At 30.9% G+C, this 7,035-nt stretch overlaps 1 long non-coding RNA gene across 1 annotated transcript; it reads right to left on the bottom strand.

Moving 5' to 3' along the window:
• Positions 1–1,118: 1,118 nt before the first annotated feature.
• On the bottom strand, positions 1,119–6,808 carry LOC139425074 (uncharacterized). The gene is made up of 3 exons (XR_011636277.1): positions 6,675–6,808; positions 4,623–4,759; positions 1,119–1,271 (listed from the first exon to the last, which is right to left on the bottom strand). It is a non-coding gene; the product is annotated as an uncharacterized lncRNA (long non-coding RNA).
• Positions 6,809–7,035: the final 227 nt, after the last annotated feature.

Below are 7,035 nucleotides of genomic sequence, written 5' to 3'. Positions count from 1 at the left end.
ATATAATATAATATAATATAATGTAAAGTAAATCTACCTTAGGATCAAGAGGACCTGTTCCATTATTTTGAATCCATGCAGTTATGAAGTCCGTACAATTGGTGTCATAAGGAGCTGGTAACAGGGTGGTTTGAATCTTTAGAAAACAAAAATTTATGATTCCATGCATATGGGATTTAAACATATTCGACTTTACACAAGCAAATAATTTTTCTATTCACTGGCCTTATTTCAATGACCATCGTAAAAATGCTTCATAAAAATGTAACTCTTCTCCAAAATTTGCTATTACAACTTAACTGTTTTTTATCTGCTAAATATATAGGATAATAGATATATTATAATAGATATAGGCGTGAATAGTAAGATAGTTTTTATTATTATTGGTAAAATGTTTCCAGTCGAATTTTTCACGACATCATTTAAGAAAGCATAAAACTAATAATTGGCATGTTTCAGCTCCACAACGCGATTAGAAACATACGATTCGAATATTTTTTAATTTCCAATACCCACAATATTAGTTTCAAAATGAAACTTGCGCACACGAAGAAATTTGTCCTATTCACTTTTTTCCTTAATTCCGTATGTTTCAATCATCAGTTGTTAGATAGGTTGTTTGAATGAAAGAAAAAAGGATTACAATTCCACAAGCATTCTAAAATATGCATCCAAATATTAAAAATTTTAGCCGATACTCAGACGAAAACTGGCTTTTGTTCTCATGACCTCTGATATTTGAATTTATATCTTTAGGTCACTGATAAGTAGCAAATACTGCTTACATTTTATGAGTTTTTTATTTTAAATTTCATTTTTTAATGCAACTTAGGAGTTGCCATTTTAAACAAGGCGGAACAAATCCCTTTTACGAAATTATATTAGTCTCTTATAAAGTCAGATTCAACTGCTTCTTAAGAACTGAAAAGAAAAAAATTTAAGAATATAATATCTTCAGGATACGTAACATTATTATATTCATTAACAAACAATAATTAATTAATGAACAGTAATTAATTAATTATAAACATTTAAATGGCAGGTGTTTAATTCCCTGTACTATAGTTTTTATTCTCCCTACGTAACAAAAACTTAATTTTTACTAACCTCTTTCTCAATACTATATACATATTTGTTACCACCATACAAAATATCTCCTTCGATGAACGGGTTCACCATCCGTCTTCTATCATGAACTGCTATGAAAAGTCCCGGTGTCAGAGACTGAATAGTATACTCTAAATATTCGGTCAAGAGGACAAGTTCTATTTCTGAATTTAAAAAGAAATATAATTTTAAGGACGAAATATTATTTAATCTTCTAAGTAAAAAGTAGTCATTTCTAAGTTAATTAAAAAAATATCTTACCATGTCACTTATCTATAAATGGATTTAATCATTAATCAATCTGAAGAAGTAAGATATTACTTCATTAATAAAAAAGCTTCATTTACTTCAAGAATATTCAGATTTAAAATAACAGTCGGTATGTTTCAAGCCCTCATAAATAGGCGCCCATTTTCACGATTTGCCAAATATGAATGAGAAGAAATAAAAATGATTTGAAATACAGGGTGTTTATAAAGTCCTGGACGCATTTTGATGATTGATAACTCATAAAATAATAAAGATAGATTAAATTAATAACATAAATGGTTAGATAAACTCAAAAAGTTTCACGACCCTTGTCAATGAACTTCCACGTGTGCCCCCTTCTTCGTACGGAGAATATCAAGTCTATAGTCAATTTCCCGCCAGGTAGCGGCAACCATGTCGGCATCCACAGAGGCTATTGCGGTTGTAATTTTGGCTTTTAGGTCATCAATGTTCGACACGATCCTCCTGTAAACATTGTCCAGTATAAATCCCCAAAGAAAAAAGTCCAGCGGCGTTATATCAGGTGACCTGGGTGGCCAAGGAATTGGACCTCCTCGCCCAATCCATCTTCCTGGAAAATGGTCATTCAAAGAACTACGAACGATGATGCTCACATATACCTTCGTATTCGATGATACCTTCGTATTTCCACAACTAGAAGAGCTTCAGCCACATGTCTTTTTGCAAACAAGATGGTGCACCACCTCATTGGGGTATCATCGTTCTTTTATTATTTTATGAGTCATTAAACATCAGAATGGGTCCGGGACTTTATAAACACCCTGTATAAAACGGAAAGTTGTTTGCAAAAAAATGGAAAATGAAGAGAACAAACAAAACTAGAAAAACTTGAATAGTCAAGAGAAAATAAAAATAAAGATGAACAAATTTTTTAAAAAAAATTACGAAAAGTCTACTTATATCATCTTGATACCCTGGAATCCTGCTTTATTCATATGAATGCTGATTTCATTGTTAACGAGATTAGTTTCTCACCACCACTCCATAGCGCATTTTACCCTGATTCGCTCATACTAAGTCACTGTAATGTTTTTCGTTCTGTTTTTTAATCTTTATTTTTGTTCTACTGAGGTTTTTCAAATTTTGTGTCTCATCTTTACTTCCCATTCATTGTTGGTAACGATATCGCATTTCAAATCATTTTTGTTTCCTTAATTTAAAACCGGCTAGTCTAGAAAATTGGTGCCTTTTATGAGCTCTTGAAAAATGCCAACTCTTCTTTCAAATATTTCTTTTTTAAGCGAATGAAGTTTTTTAATCAAGTAACACAATAAAATTATACTCTCCGTCACGGTAGATCATCGCGGAGGAACGCAAATTCCCCCGTCACGCGAGACCAAGCAACCAACTTGACTACTACTCATGAATTTATTGCAGCGATCAAATAAACAATATTTAAAATTATACTTTAAGCCAAAAAAACATAAGTAATAAACTTAACCTTTTACAAATCAAACGTATATTGTTACTCTCATTTATTTAAACAAATCTCTTCATAGTTTTATTTTATTATTTTTTTCTGAAGTTATCAGTAGATGACCGTACAAATCAAAGGTGGGAAAAGAACTTCCTATGGACTTATAAAATTTATGAATTTGGTGGGAAATATACTTAAATAATACTAATATTTAACTTCTAAGTAGTGGTATTACGTTTTGATCTTATGTTTAAAGCGTGTTGTGAATAATCTAGAGCAGTGATTCTCAACCTTTTTTTTGTGGCGGCACACTTATAAAAATTTTGAAAATTTGACGGCACACAATGAAAAAAAATAGTTTAAAAGTTGTTTACCAATTTACTTACCACTGTGTTAAATAGTCTGTGATAATAATTATGAATGTGAAACAAAATAATATCTACTACAAAAGCGCGTTTATTAAGGGATTAATTATTTCTTTCGACTAATTTTTTATTAGTCAGTAACAGTCATTTATTTTTTTGCTAGTTATTAATTGTTAGCTTGTTTTCGATAGTTATTAACTGTCAGTTTTTTTACATTAATTATTATTTTTTTGTGATTTCTTGTTAATTAGTTTTTTTGCTAATTATTAATTGTTAGTTTATTTTTCTGTTAGTTATCTTTTGTTAATTTGCCTTTATAACTAATAACTGCATAGCTTACTTTAATGATTAGTTTTTATTTCCGTTGGAAAGTTAATATTTAGCTTGTTTTAGCCTTTGTTAATTATTTTAATAGTCATTAAATTTCCTACTTATTTTAAAATTTTTTAAAACTGTGTGTCAAAGACAATTGAAACACTTCCTTCTTATTTTAACTTATTTTAAGATTGTCAGAGACAAGACAATCGCCGACAAAGACGTTCGCGCTGTTAAAGCATGGAAAAATTATAAAAAAGTATATATATATAATATTATATATATATATGTACACTTTTCTTTAATTTAAACTTTACTCATAATAAAAAAAAGCATTATAATTTTTATTGTATCATTTCTAATATTTGACGGCACATTTTAAAAATTTGGCGTCACACGAAAGTCTCGCGGCACAGTGGTTGAGAATCACTGATCTAGAGTTTTGTTTCATGTTTTGGACGGATTCTAGTAATAAGTACCAATGTTGTAATTAGAAACATTATGTTCGGTGAAAATTGAAAATTGTTAACACACGTGTCTTACTTTGAATAAAAATGTACAGAAAGTATACTTATTTCGTCTGGACTTCTATCATAGGGAAATTTGTCGCAATGGCAATTGATTATAAAAAAATGGCGAGACTACAAAGTAATTATTTTTTTATGAGTTAAAAAATTTTAAATTATTTTTCTTACGAAACATCATTAGAATTCGTGTCATTTGTGAATGATTTTAAATATTTACATTACGACTATGCTAGTTGATAAATTGTTAACTCTATATGGTAAAACATGCTCTGTGGTAAAATATTTGTGAAAACATCATAATAAAATATGCTAAAATGTTTTACTTCGGCTACGCCGATGCTGTTTATTTCATCGTTGTGTGTTTTGTTAATTCATTTTTTTGTTTGCCGTCTTAGTTTCTTCAATGTAAATTTTATGCATTATCTCTTTCTTATTGTTGCCCTGTTTCCAAAGTGCTTACTATAATTTAGGGATTCGATAAAATTCAATGTTCAGAAATGTGCGAGTTAGTATTATTGATTGTTAAAATTTTATAATGAATCATATTACTTTGAAAATCTAATTTTTTTATTATAATTTTTTTTCTAAATTCGTTCTTACTTGTAGTTTTACGGAAAATTTTTTTCCGAGCTTTAGGATTTCCAATTGCTGAATTGAAAGTGTAGCAGTATATTGGAGATCGTCCTGTTATTCCATGTTGAGGTGCTGGAAATAATCGCTTCTCTGGTTTGAAGAAGCTAAATATATAACAGTGAAACTAAATATATACAATGGAATGATTGAAAAAGCTAAATATATACATGCGAGCACTTAATTATGTGCTACAGAGTTCAAAAAAGTATTTTACAGGCTTTAAATTTCGCTTAACAATATAGGATATCAGAATGAAGAGCTCTTGCTAGTTTTAACCTGATCAAAAAATTTAAGTTGGTAACAAATTATTTTTTTGATGTTTAAATTCTTTTCGATGCTTATATCGCTATAAATTCAGCTAGCAGCGACTGGGACATGATTGAATCTTTTATTGACATCGGGCATTGAGCTTCAGTACTGTTTTGAATGCTAGAGCTTGTTGGAAAATAATCGAAATTTTGACTGAATAATTCCATCGACATAAACATACATCCATTGAAACTCCATCGCAAAGATAGTAAGATTTCATTGAATTTAGTAAAATAAAATCAGTATTTTTTATTTAGTCGAAACTATTCATGTGAGTGACAAAAATTTATAAATAAAAATAATAACAGGAAGAAAAAAAATACCTATCTAATTTTTTTCAATATTTTCCGTAATTTACACACTTCATTTAAATGCTGCTCATTTAAATCTCATTATTAATACAACTTTAACTCAAACAACGCATAATACTATAAAAAAATTATTAACGTTACATTAAAAATCAATGTGGAAGCTAACAGTTTACAGCTCGGAGGCAGAAAGTGGTATAAGAAAGAAGCATCGCCAAGTGTGGCAACCAATCACACTCTCTTTCGCTTTCGCAACCCCACAGCTCTGTGACAATCTTAAAGCTATTGTTATCACTTTCTAACTAAAGGTATATATCAGAAACTCTAAATTAAACTAACAGTTTTTAAAAATTTATTGTAGAAAAACGGATGGATGAAAAATGCACTGGTCGACAAAATTAAGAGATGGAAGACATTTTCCCAAATATCTAAAAAAATACTGAATATAAATAAATGAAATTTGATATGGATATAGCTTATTCCATGATAATAAAGTATGCAAAACAAAAATGAAAGTGCCTTTCATTGTCAAGACCTATTGCCAATAAATCCAATGTAGTCTGAACTTAAGGATAAAGGATGACAATAAGAATGAGGCTTGTACAGTGTGTGTTGCCTCTAGTATTGTGTATGGTCACCCTTGACAGACATACAGCATGCACAACGAGTATGCATGCTGTTAATAAGGGCGAGTTAAAGAGGATCTGTAGAAGACCCTCCCATTCTTCCACCAGAGCAATTTTTTATTTCAGAATGGTTCTGGGGGGAGGTTGGCGCATCGCAATGGATCCCCCAAGAGCATCCCAAGCATGTTCAATAGGATTCAGGTCAGGAGATTTGATTGGCCAATCCATTCGTTGAATATCCTCGCTTTCCAGATACTCATCAACCATGAGAGCCTTATGTGGCCGTGCATTGTCGTCCATAAAAATGAACTCGGGGCCAACAACGCGCCTGAAAAGACGCACATAGGGCTCTAGGACCTCCTGCCTGTACCTCTGGGCATTCACGGAACCATTGTCAAATAAATGGAACAGTGTGCGGGCATCTTGCATGATCCCTGCCCAAACCATGAGTCCTCCACCAGCATAAAGGTCCCTTTCGATTATGTTGCTGGGATGGTATCGGGTTCCAGGTTCCCTCCATATCAATAACCGTCCAGAAATAGCTTCATAGAAATGTGCGAAAATGCTTTCCATCTCTTAATTTGTCTACCAGTGTAAATCAATGTTACAAAGAATTAAGATTTACATCAAGAATTTTATTTTTAGATCAAATTTATTTCAACATATGGCCCTATAAATAGTAACCTATAAACTAACGAAGAACAATTAAACCGGTAAAATAAATAACTATGTATTTCCAAGTTTATTCATTGATTTGGTAACACTCTAGTACTTACTCGCAGGTTTTCCTCTCGTTTCCCGTGATTTCAAAACAGGAATAAAACATACTTTCTGTGTGAGTTGCATGTTTAGTTATGTTCCAAAGATCTTTAGTGAAGATTCCTCCGCCACTATCTGTTAATAACTCAGTACAGTTCTGTTTAAAGAAAAGTGATAATTATGTATCATCGATCTATGTATTTCTCTTTTATGGCACCATAAACTCATATTTTAAGATTTAATAGCAACGTAGTTGTTATTTATTTTGCTTGGTTGTCTATATAAGCAGTATTGAATATTAAGTCATACGTTAGGCAATTAGAATAATTTTGTATTTTTGTAGAAATAAGAAAGTTATCAAGTAATTTATATTTATTT

The sequence above is a fragment of the Parasteatoda tepidariorum genome, chromosome 2 (genome assembly GCF_043381705.1).
Source record: "Parasteatoda tepidariorum isolate YZ-2023 chromosome 2, CAS_Ptep_4.0, whole genome shotgun sequence".
NCBI lineage: Eukaryota > Metazoa > Arthropoda > Arachnida > Araneae > Theridiidae > Parasteatoda > Parasteatoda tepidariorum.
The sequence above is the reverse complement of the archived record's forward strand: the minus strand, read 5'-3'. Positions and strand labels throughout refer to the sequence as shown.